Consider the following 12797-nt stretch of genomic DNA (forward strand, 5'->3'; position numbering starts at 1 on the left):
ATATTATTTTAATGTGAGTTCTAAACTGTAAATTATTCAATTAAAAAAAATGTCATCTCTTGAAGATTTATTTCCAAAAATTGCCATTTTAAAAACACAACCCGATATTTCCATTTAATTGATTTCTGATGAACCCAGAACCATTAACGGAATAGATACGGCGCTTAATTTGCGGTTTGGTGTGAGAATCAAAATGCCAGACATGGAATTCAAAAGTCAAACAAGGACTCACAATTCCTCTGCATCCACCCTTGCCTTCGAAAACCACTCTTGTGGCAAAATACTGCGTCATGGTTCCTGTAGGCCGACGTACATTTCCGTGTAGCCAAGGTCATGGATGAAGAAGTCAAAGCAGATATCACCATGACGACGCTGCTTGAGGAAGTGTTTAATAAAAGTACACCTTGGCTAGACACAGCCTAAAAAGATCAAATATGAAGACCTCTGCAGGAAGCTCACCATGATCTACTCCATGCCTGTCCCAGAAAGAGCTCAATACGCCCTGAACCTAATGAAACAGCCCCTGGGGGACGCATTGCCCAAGGACACCTGGGACGAACTACGAGGTCTCCTGATGTTGCCGAACTGTGATGAATCCAGCAAAAGGGAGATCATCCTATTGCAAGAAATATTCCTGGGGCACCTTCCTCAAGAGATGAGGGTGCAAATCATGGAGGCAGACACACTTCCAATGGAGAAATTGGTGAACGTCACACATAAACTCCACAAGGCCACCAAAGCCTTCATGCATGCTGCAGCACCCACAGCCTGCAGCATTATAGAAGAGAGTGTCGAGAGGGGGGATACACTGCAACATACAGAAAAAAGGCCCCGCCACAGCAGCAGAGGACGTGGACGAATCCAGCCTGGCATTATTTCCACTGACGATTCGGGAAAAAACACCAGAAACTGCAGAGCTCCCTGTGCATTCCGAAAAAACACGGAGAGCGGCCACCCATAATAGCATGGCTGCAAACAACGGGGAATCCCAACCAGTGGGATTCTTCATCCAGATGCAATCTCGGGTGCCGAATGGTGGGAGACATGGATGCCATGTAGTCGGTATTTCTGCCATCGAGAGTGACCGTAACTGCCCGCCCAACGCCACACCCACACAATAGCCACAAATGGAAGCCCCATCTGCTGCTACAGAACCCAGACCTGCAGAATATCCATCCTGGGTCATAAGAACGAATGGCCCGTCATCATTGTGGACGTCAGGTTCCCTCTACTGGACGTTAATTTTCTGGCACAACACGGCCTGCTGGTGGACATCAGCCGTAAATGCCTTCTAGACACCGGAAGTGTTGTCCACATACAGCGCCCTCCTGCATGAATTCCCAGATGTCTCCAAGCCGGAGCTATGCCAGGTAACAGGAACACAAGTCAAGCACGGCATCTACCACCATATCACCACCATGGGCCCACCGACACATGCCAATTTTCATTGCCTGCTTCCCTAGAAGCTCCAGGAAGCTAAACAAGCATTACCAGAAATGGAGAGAATGGGTATGTGCAAGAAGGCATCAAGCCCATGGGCATCTCCCCTCCACATGGTGAAGGAGCCAGACGGTTCCCGGAGGCCCTGTGGGGACTATTGTCGATTGAACCTGGTGACAACACCTGACCATTATCCCCTGCCAAACATGCAGGACCTAACAGGAGCCCTACACGACGCCAAAATATTTACTAAAATGGATCTACTTAAATCTTATTTTCAGGTGCCAGTACATTCTGATGACATTCCGAAGATGGCCATCATCACGCTGTTTTGAACATACACCTTCTCCTACTAACCTTCGGCCTTAGGAGCACCGGGGCCAAATTCCAACGACTGATGGACAGCCTCCTGGGGGACCTACCTTTCTGCGTCTGCTATGTGGACGATATCCTGATTTTCTCCAGGTCCTTGGAAGAGCATTTGGGACACGTCTGGGCCATGCTGAAATGCCTTCAGAACATGTTGATCGTCAAATTCAACAAGTGTTCCTTCGGCGTAGAGAATGTGGACTTCCTGAGATACAAGGTCTCCCCGATGGGCATCTGCCCCTTGGCCTTCAAGGTAGAGGCGGTAAACAACTTCCCTATACTGAATACGATCAAGTCCCTGCAGGAGTTCCTTGGCATGGTCATCTACTACTGACGATTCGTGCCGGACATCGCCAGCGTCATGTATCCCCTGACCAAGGTGCTGAAGGGGAAACCGAAGACGCTGATGTGGGAAATGCCGCAGCAGAGGGCACTTGAGCAGACGAAGGCAGCCCTCGTCAGAACCACCACCCTAGCCTACCAGGACCCTGCCGCCCCCCTGTGATTTACCACCAATGCCAGCAACATCACCTGCGGAGCCATACTGGGGCAGATAGTGGACGGGTTGCCCTCCCGCTCGCCTTTTTCAGCTGTAAGTTGAAGCCACCCAAGATCCGCTACAGGACATTCGACAGGGAACTGCTGGCAATCTACCAGGCCATGTTACACTTCAAATACCTCCTAGAAGGCAGCCCCCTTCATCAACCTGATGGACCACAAGCCTTTGGTACATGCTTTCAATGCAATATCATAAATAGTTTTAAACTATTTATGATATTGCATTGAAACTTAAATACCCAAGGACTTTTGTAGATGTGGCATGGAAAAGAGCTAGAAAAACATTTTATTCAACTAATGACAAACTTGAATTTAGTAAGCATAACATTCTAAAATTACCCTATGATGAAAGGTTTTTAGATATTCCTAGAATTTTAAAGCTTTTTAACATAAATGTTGTTTTCAGTAATATTCATGTCAAGAGTTTAGTAATCAAAAATTCTCCTAAAGATCTTCCAGGCTGCATATATGAAATTCCTTGCAAAAAGTGTGATAAAGTCTATTACGGACATACCGGTAAATCTCTTTCACAACGTCTCAAACAACATCAATATTCTGTGAGAACTGGGCAAATATCGACTGCATTATTCGTACATATGAGAGTGTAAGGACAACACTTTTTCCCTATTTTCATTGTAACCAATCATCAAGTCGCGTTGTCCTTACTTCCATCCGATAGAGCGTTCCGCGGCCTTTTCGCTGATGTATAACACTTGCAATTCCATTATATGTACGCTTTATTATATCTAAATGAATGTCTGTAAGAAAACACAAATTTACCGTCTCGGAGTCATTTCTGTTTGCGGTGCGAGACTGCACTACATATCCGTCCGCACCTGTCTATGTCAACCCAGTTTGTCTGTAAATAAATTATCAGTACCCAGCTACCTGTCTTAATCTCTGGTCCTCACAACTGGTGACCTCCCGGAGTTGGTAACACAAGCGGTTTAGGCCCAGCCTTTAACGGACTAAATACGGCCGCTCACCTTCAGAGAACCTTTAACGGACTCAATACGGCGCCACAGTTTAGGTCTCTGAAAACTCCACTGCGAGGACGACCAACGCCATTAACGGACTAATCACGGCACTGCTTCCCAGCGTGTTTTGGCGTTTATATCGAGGATGGGTAGCTGGGTGCTGGTCACCCAACACAAAATTCAGGCGGCGGTTCAGAAACTTCCATCCGACGTCGCGGCCTCCTTTGTCTCACCCGGGGGACGCCAGATATCTTCCCGACCCGCCGCAACTGCGGGCCTCCTCGGTTTTTCCCCCGGCGCCATTGCCGCACCTGCGAGTCCCCAGACGAAATCCCCTGCCTGCCGGCGCCGCTGCTATAAGCCAGGGACGTGCCTTACCCGCCCGACGTCGCTGCCTGTGGGCTTCCCCTGCCTGCCGACACTGCTGCTATAAGCCAGGGACGTGCTTTACCCACCCGACGTCGCTGCCTGTGGGCTTCCCTTGCCTGCCGACACTGCTGCTATAAGCCAGGGGACGTGCTTTACCCACCCACGTCGCTGCCTGTGGGCTTCCCCTGCCTGCCGACACTGCTGCTGTAAGCCAAGGGTGGACGTGCTTTGTTAACCCCCACACGACGTCGCTTTTGCCTGTGGGCCTCCCTCCTGGCCTGCCGACGCCGTTCTTGCTACAACACCCGAGGGGACCTAGCTTTTACCCACCCGAATGTCGCCGGCCCGCACACGTGGGTGGGCCTGCTCGGCCCCCCGACGTCGCTGCCTGTGGGCTTCTTCAAACCCTCGACGCTGCCGTTATTCCTGGGGCTCGCTCGGCCTTCCTGACGTCGATGCTACACCTGTGAACCTGCTCACCCTTCTGACGCCGCCGCCTGCAGTCCTCCTCGGCCTACCGACACCGCTGCCACGCCTGTGGGCCTCCCCTGCCTGCCGACACCGCTACCTGTGGGTTTTCCTTGACCTGCTGACGCCGCTACTCACCTGTGGTTCCGCCATGCCCGCGGGACGCCACTGCCGCACCTGGGGATTCCCACGGCCCGTCCCCACCACACACAATGCAGCTCTCTCTCGCAGTCTTGGTCGCCCGGCATACAGTAGAACCCCCAGGCTACCGCCAGGGGAGGCATCCTGTCGATCAGCAAAACCGAAGGACTATACTCGAGGACGACGCCCCACATCAAGTGCCACAATGACACGGGGTCGCCCCCTGCCTCCAAATTGTCATGTAATTTGTCATCCAATAATTACTCCATAATCATTGTCTTGGGGGGGAGTATTTGTAAGGACAACACTTTTTCCCTATTTTCATTGTAACCAATCATCAAGTCGCGTTGTCCTTACTTCCATCCGATAGAGCGTTCCGCGGCCTTTTCGCTGATGTATAACACTTGCAATTCCATTATATGTACGCTTTATTATATCTAAATGAATGTCTGTAAGAAAACACAAATTTACCGTCTCGGAGTCATTTCTGTTTGCGGTGCGAGACTGCACTACATATCCGTCCGCACCTGTCTATGTCAACCCAGTTTGTCTGTAAATAAATTATCAGTACCCAGCTACCTGTCTTAATCTCTGGTCCTCACAAGAGATTTAGACCATCCTATTAACTGGAGTCAAGCAAGAGCCTTAGTACCATGTAATGACACAGTTAAAAGGAATATCATTGAATCTTGTTTTATCAAGTCAAATAATAGAAATGTTCTAAATTTAAGTCTTGGTTTATTTAAACTTGATTCTTTCATAATGAAAATGGTTGTAGATAAATATAAGCAACAAAATTAATATATTCAGTTTTTACATGTTTTGGACTGTAAAGATACCTTGTAATTTCGGTTAGGGTCAAATCTGTTTAAGTTTGTGACCGTGTGATATCCGGTCCTGGATTATCTCTTTTAAATTTTACCCTTTTGACAATTAACCATCTGGTATTCTTGATCTTGTTTTGTACCTGAGACCTTTCTCTCCAATTGTACTTCATTAGCTCCTTGACAATGTCTGAGTAAAGACGAAAGCCTTGGATTTCTGACTATCATTTTGCTGTGGGATTCGCTATATATATATATATATATATATATATATATATATATATATATATATATATATAATAATATAAAACCAGGGCTTGAATGAAGAGATCTTTATTTGCGAATAGTTCGGAGATTTACTTTTCTCCGTCATCGGGCAATCTATAATGGAATATTAGTTACGCTTAAAATCAATGACGTAATAGAAGTTACATTAAAAAAGATAGCAAAATAAGATAAAATTACATTATTACTATGTTACATTAGAATTAACAAAGCAAAATAAAATAATATAAAATTACACAATTACAAGACATAATAACCTAAACCCGCAGCAAAACATTAAAATATAGAGAAATACACAATGTCAAAAAGAGAACAACAAAAAAAAAAAAAAAAAAAGTCTAAAACACAGCATTTCAACAGACCTTTCATTATTACAAAAGAGAGGGTTTATCTCTTTGGGTATGTAGAGACTCCACCACTCCAAGCTATATATATATATATATATATATATATATATATATATATATATATATATATATATATATATATATATATATATATATACGTATATATTATTCAATAAGAGAAAGCTCGTTTTGTCAGTAGACACAGGCTTTTCAAGCAAAAAAAAAGTCCGTGGTGGCATTAATTTAAAAAACAAACAAGGAAGGAAGGAGAAGACAGGGCTTAGACTAGACTGGTTGCAATAGAGAATGATAGGGAAATAATTAGTGTGTGTTTGGATTACAGACGAAGAAGACCAAACTTCGGAGTACGCTGAAGACATTTATTAAAGCCAAGACCGTGACAAAAGGCAAGGTCATGTGGTATGCTAGCCATACTTTATGCTAAACGACAGTAGAGGTAAGCCGAAACTACCGTCAGTTACTATCCTAGTATAGTAGTGTAGCCACCTAGCTAGGTATAGCTAGGTAGGCTGAGGGTTGCCCATACATGCCCTCTTTGGATAGGCTAATTTAGATTGAATGGTGTGACTGCAAACGAATTCTTCCATCCTGTAAGGAGCTTGGGTCGGAAGGTAGCGGTAGGCCTAAGCTCATCCACTTATACTAGTCGACCTAAGTATAGTCGTGAAATAGGCTAAGTACCTAGCTAGACATTTAGGCTAAAGCTTGGGTAGGACCACGTAACATCTCCGCATGGGATGTAGTAATCTGGGAAATTAAGTTTTTCTAGGTAGGTAGCCTAGCCTATAGGCTATGTAGGTATAGGTATACTAGGTAGCTAGTATAGGGCTAGCCTAGTACCTAGCCTAGGTACTTGGGTTGCTTACCAATAATTTACCGTTACCTAAGGTCCTATATTTTGTTGTTGACTAGCTACTAATTAACCTCAGAACTGATAGGTATACCTACTAAGTTTTTGTGTGCTGGTCATGTTGGTATACCTACTAGGTACTTGCTAGTTAGGTATCTTGCATGCGCAGTGTTTTAGGCTAGTCCTATAGGGGAGCTTTAAGGTAACCAAAAGTGGAGTTTCTTTACTGGGGTGTGTGGTGGGCAGAGGCTCCCAGTGTAAGTAACATGGCTTACTAGGTTAGGTTAGGATAACGTACGTTAGTTTAGTAGGTAATTCTTCAGAAGCAGTCCGCACTGGATATTAAAATAAGTAATCACCTACATGGAAAGAGCATGTGAAAAGCAATATAAAAAAGCATAGTCATTATATGAGAGATTGAACGGGGTGGAATTAAATGAGCTTGATAAGTTTTTACCTCGAATTTTTCCTAAGTCGGGAGAGGTGTTTCCTCTACGGTAATGTTTACTTTTAATGAGCCCTCTAACTTACTTTCTTACGCAACAACCAGAAAGGAGGTGCTTTGCAGCAATAATATAATTAGGAGCATCTACTGATTCGCGGGCCCACTCGACCGCCGACGAAAATCGGCGGAAGAACACCAAAGCCAAATACGGCGGCGATACCAAAACAACAACAAACAAAGTAAGGAGCGCTACTAAATATCGGCGACCATCGATTTGTGTGGGTGCTGTCAGTAAGGCCGTAGCGGAACGGCGCTCGCGCCTTATCCGCAAATTTAAAGATTCTTGGCAAGCACGGCCATGTACGGCAAGAGGTAATGTTGCGCTGCGCAGCGCTACCCACAGGGTTTACAGTAAGGCTACTTACCGTGGCAGATAGATTTGGGTGTCGCATCGCTTACGCCGACGTCCTTTCGTCACTACAGAGCGATCACACCCAAGGCGTTCCTGTTGTAGTCGATCCGACAAATAGCTCCACAACACTCGCAGTTTTTTTGGCTGAAGAATTAAACTTATGTCTCTGAGCATATTCAATCACAACTTCTTTTACCACCACCACTAGACAAATAATAATAAAATTCACCGTAACCCACATTGCACTGCAAACAATCGGTAGGAAATCGAAGGTCTCTGTCAAAATTAATGCCAGAAGGGCCAGCCAACTACCTCTGCCATAGCTACAGGAAGACAAAATGCCGGTTTTTGTGGTTTTGCTCATTTTTCGAGTATTCAGTCAAACAAGGATACCAGTGGACACTGGACAGTAACTTTATTACTCCGCTGAAATGCTAGTGAAACTTAGTTTTCGACTAAAAAGTCGTTCGTAATTGGTTATGGAACCCATGACGTCATAACGATGTCACACCTCTCAGCCAATAATGAGTAACTGGAACTGCTTTTGTTTCCGTAAGAAAGTAAGTTAGTGAGGGCGGGATCATTAAAAGTAAACATTACCGTAGAGGAAACACCTCTCCCTGACTTAGGAAATTCGAGGTAAAAACTTATCAAGCTCATTTAATTCCACCCCGTTCAATCTCTCATATAATGACTATACTTTTTATATTGCTTTTCACATGCTCTTTCCATGTAGGTGATTATTTATTTTAATATCCAGTGCGGATTGCTTCTGAAGAATTACCGTTTAGTATATTTCCTTAGCCAATCCCTTCTAGAACAAATGGCTCCTTTATTAGCTGTGGTACTCCTTACCTACTAATGACCAGAAAATGACAATTTTCAGTACATTTTCCTTGATATCTTTAAAATAACTTGACATATGACATTGAATTAAGTTGCTTCTATGATTCTAAAGTAATTTAGATGACTTTCTATGGATTTTATATCCTAAAACGTTTACCTACTTCATCAGCAACACTAAAAGTTTAGTTAAAATAAATTTTCAAAGGCAATACCTAGCTCTGGTGGAGTTGTTCTGTTGTTTGACCCTTTTTTCTTTTATTTTCCATCCTCTTCTAATTATTATTTCAATAATATTTTCAACACTGAATGACCATATAAGCCCCAGTACTTCGCTCTGCCCCAAGTTTTATATACAGGTATTTATTCAAGGCTTTGGGAGACTTTCTGTTATACCACTGCCAACCACAGGACTTTGTTAAAAGTAAAGAAAACTTGACAAGTAGCCTAATATCATTTTATTCTAATAATGCCACAACTTAAGGTTTTTTTATACTGTGCTCTTAAGTATCCTTAATATGCTCAGTAATTAAATCATACCAAAGTCTGTTGCAAATAGTAGTATACTACTAGTTACACTACTCAAATGGTGCTTATGTGAGTGGTTTTGATATTGAAGGGAAAACTCACTGAAAGCCTTTTTAAGGTAGTTCTATTAGGCTGCAGATAGTCAGAAACATAAAATATATTTTTCTGACTGGTTATCTTGTGATTTGCAAGTTTTTAACCATAGGTGTTGGTGCAAACTACTATTTTTTTTTTTAATTTATTTATTTATTTTTTTGTATCCAACAGTTTTGTGGACTGACTCTTGGGGAAACCAGGATTGTTGTGTGAGGTAACCTTAAGGGGGCCGGCCAAAACCCTTATATATATATGGGGGTATAGGGCGAAAAATGCAGTCATGAAAAAATTCATGGAGCTTCATATGGAAATTGAGAATACGTATACAAAATATTTAATCAAAATTCCTCTTACTTTCATAGTTACAGGGTAATTAGTAAACGTAACTCAATAAGCCTAAAACATTGATCCGTACAAGAAAATGCAATATTTCTTATGTTATCGTAAATTTTGATCATTATTGTCAAAGAAATTGTGAGAAATGGCATCCGTAGAGATTCCATGAGTCGCAGAAGGGAGACTTCAGTCAGCTACCAAGTTCAACCATGATTCAGTGCGAGCACAAACCTCAAGTAGTCTACACGTTCAAGTTTCACCTCTGACATTCGCTTGCTTTTACATATGTTTATCTATGTTTCGGCAAGAATTTCATCGTGCCAGTGAGGAAAAGACAAGGAAAACATCTCGCTAACATACAGACTAAGAAAAATCGCTCAAATATGATTACAGAATATCATAATATACGCAATATTAGCGTAGTTAGTGAAGAGAGAGAGGGAGGGTTGCGTAGTAATGCCCCCGTCTTGCCTGACAGCACACGTCACACTGTGCCCCAGGCTATGATCTTTGAGCAAAGGGATCTTCATTTATGATAAATAACAGTTGTTCCGATACGTAATACAAACCATCGGTCCTTTAACAATAGGAAGTAGCTAGCGGCAGCTGGAACGGTCGTAAGCTTCGAACAAGGGGAGAACGGTAGTTAACTGCTTGTCCGACAGTCGCGCGCTGTGCGACTGGAAGGTAAACAAATCACTTTTGCTTTCGGCCGCGGGTGTGAAGGACGTGTTCGTCATCGCTCTCTGCCCGCTTCATCTTCATATGCTTTGTTTATATTGTGTTTTCTACTAATGGTTTGTTTGACTTTAAAATGAAACTGTAAGTACACTGTTTTCATTTTCATTACTTAATTATGAACCAACATGGAGCTATCGCCGTAGATGCGGCGATTTCCTCTCTTTTCATGAATTGAACCCTTGAATTATGTCTCGGTGCCGAGGGCGGGCGCGCTCGCGCCGAGTCATGTATTTTGGGCGAAAGTGTGTAATTGAAAAATGTAAGTACTCTTTTCATTATATTTTTGCCCTGTGCGTTCGTTACCGAGAGAGTGATTGCGCTCGGCACGAGCCTTTTATTTTGTATAATAGATTGCAATGAAAGTGGATTCGCAATTGCAATATTCTTTTCATTTTCATTTATTTGCATGAAATTTAATTTGGATCAATTTTCGTTCTTACCCGGGAATTGATCCTTACGATTATTTTATGTGAAAGTGAAATCGCAAGTGCAGTATTCTGTTTCATTTTCATATATATTTTATGATAGCATCATATTATTTGGATCAAGTTTCCGTTCTTACCCGGGAATTGATCTTTTCCCCTTTAAGTTCTATGAATGTTGAATCGCAAGGGCAGTATTTCTGTTTCATTTTCATATTACTTTTCACTGCTGTGCGGGGGTAGGGGTGGAAGCGAAGGTCTGCCAGGAAGTCGTCGGAAAGCTCTCCCGCGACTCCCTTGGTATCCGATTCTTCGTCTTCCTTCCTGCCCCCCGCTCAGCTTCTTCGTTGTATTTTGTATTTGGGGTCTTCCTTGCGTTCGGGGTGGGCATGTTCTTCCCCCCGTGCGTGAGGGAACCCCTCTTACTAATTCTACCTATGTTACCGCAGGTGCTACATCCGTGGGAGACGACCTTGGACAGGTATGGACCACCGCGGCGGGCAGGGCGTGCCTAGCATCCACGGGCTGCTGCAGCGTCTAGCGAGGTCTGGGGTCGGTCTCCACTACTACCACGGCCGCTTATGCTGCTCCCCCCCATCCTGGTCTACACTCCCCATGCTGTGTCGGTGACGCCAGTCTGCCGCTACTAGGGCCGCCGCCGTACCGAGGGGGGTTTGCCGCCGCCGCCTGTTTTCTCGTGTTGCCTGCCCCAGACTTCCCGCTGTTCCAGCAGCTCGCCCCTGGACCGGCCGCCAGTACCCAGGTTCGGCTGGCTGGCCTGCCGATGATTCTACGAGGCGATCGCTGGGCCTGCCGTACCTGCCGCTATGTGATTCCCGCTGTTGGCTGGCTGTCCCTTCTGGGTCTACCGCTGCTGCTGTTCCTGCCGCTCCTGAACTGGTTGCTGTTCCTGTCGCTCCTGGTTCCTGAGCCTGTCCGATGCTGGTCCTGCCCCACGGTGTGTTCTTCCCCAGTCCCAGGTCCTTCCGGACAGGTGCAGTCGGGCCGTGTTGCTTCGGCAATAGCCCCGCTCCGGCTTGGATGGAGGACCTGACGACTGTCCTGCGTGAGCTGACGAGAAAGAGGAGAAGAGGAAGCTGTCATCTTCGTCTTCATCGTCTGCTGCTGCATCTTCCCCTTCGACTTCAAAGGCCCATAAGCCCAAACCGAAGAAGAAGAAGGCTGCCTTGCCTTCCCCCCTAAGAAGTCTCCTTCGGGAACTTCTAAGGGCCCGTCCCACCCCAGTGGGACGGGGGGTCCTTCTGCTGGTCCTCCTGCTCCTTCGGGAGCGGGGGCCCGTCATCCCCTTCCGTAAGGAAGAGATAGACGGGGACCAGAGGAGTATCGGTTAGCTCTGGTACTTCCTCGCCTGGTGCTAGCGGCGATGCCGCTACGCCAGGTTCCGGCTCGGTCTCTCGTTCGCGAGAGATCCCGAGTGTACGTTCTCCCTCGGGAGACCGTGCAGCCAAGTTTCGGCGCCAGAGTTCGCTCGGCGCCAAGACGCGGCACGGAGCAGAAGGCTGGTGAGAGCCGCTCAGGTGACTCTCGCCAGGCCAGCGGCCGCTCTTGCAGCGACCAGCTGGTAACCCGGGTTTTTCCCCCCCCCCCCTAAGAAGCTCCTTCGGGACCTTCTAAGGGCCCGTCTCGCTCCGGCGATTCGGGGAGCTCTTCTGGCTGGTCCTCTGCTCTCTCGGGAACAGGGCCCGTCTCTTCTTCTACCAAGGAGAAGAAGACGGGGACCAGAGGAGTACCAGCTTCGGCTGGCACTCCTCGCCTGGTTTCTAGTGTTCTGCCGCTAAACCAGGATCCGCCTCGGCTTCTCGTTAGCGAGAAGTACCGAGTGGACGGTCTCCCGCGGGAGACCGTCCAGCCAAAGTCTTGACACCCGAGCTCGCTCGCCGTCAAGACCGAAGCGCGGAGCAGAAGACTGGCAAGAGTCGTGCAGACGACTCTCGCCAGGCCAGTGGACGCTCTCGCAGCGACCAGCTGGCTGCTCGGGTTGACGTGATGGTCGCTGACCAGCCACGAGTTGAGGCGAGGAAGGGGTCCCCGCGGCCGTCGGTACCAGCCACGGCTGGTACCAGCGGCTCGACGCGCCGAGAGGACGCTCGCCGGTTCTCACCGCGACAGCGAACCTCGCAGGTCACCTGACGCCGCTCCCATCGGGACCCGGGCGGAGATGGTAACCAGCAACAGCTCGCCTGACGCTAGAGATCAGCATCGACGTTCTCAGCCGAGCCTCTCGCCCCAGGCGAGCGGCAAGGCTAGGCCTGCTGCTCGATCGCCACCGGGGCGCGGGTTGACGATCAGCAGCAGCCCTCCAAG

The 12797-nt window shown here is 46.4% G+C and overlaps 1 protein-coding gene across 1 annotated transcript in view; it reads left to right on the plus strand.

Annotated features, from left to right (window-relative positions):
- The first annotated feature begins 6391 nt into the window (after window positions 1-6391).
- The window catches only part of LOC135218069 (N6-adenosine-methyltransferase non-catalytic subunit-like), a 97920-nt gene continuing 91514 nt past the window's right edge, over window positions 6392-12797 (plus strand). The window contains exon 1 of the mRNA XM_064254212.1: window positions 6392-6416. The gene's annotated coding sequence lies outside the window, so the exon portion shown is untranslated. The remainder of the gene's footprint in view (window positions 6417-12797) is intronic.

Source organism: Macrobrachium nipponense, chromosome 9 (assembly GCF_015104395.2).
Source record: "Macrobrachium nipponense isolate FS-2020 chromosome 9, ASM1510439v2, whole genome shotgun sequence".
Classification (NCBI taxonomy): domain Eukaryota; kingdom Metazoa; phylum Arthropoda; class Malacostraca; order Decapoda; family Palaemonidae; genus Macrobrachium; species Macrobrachium nipponense.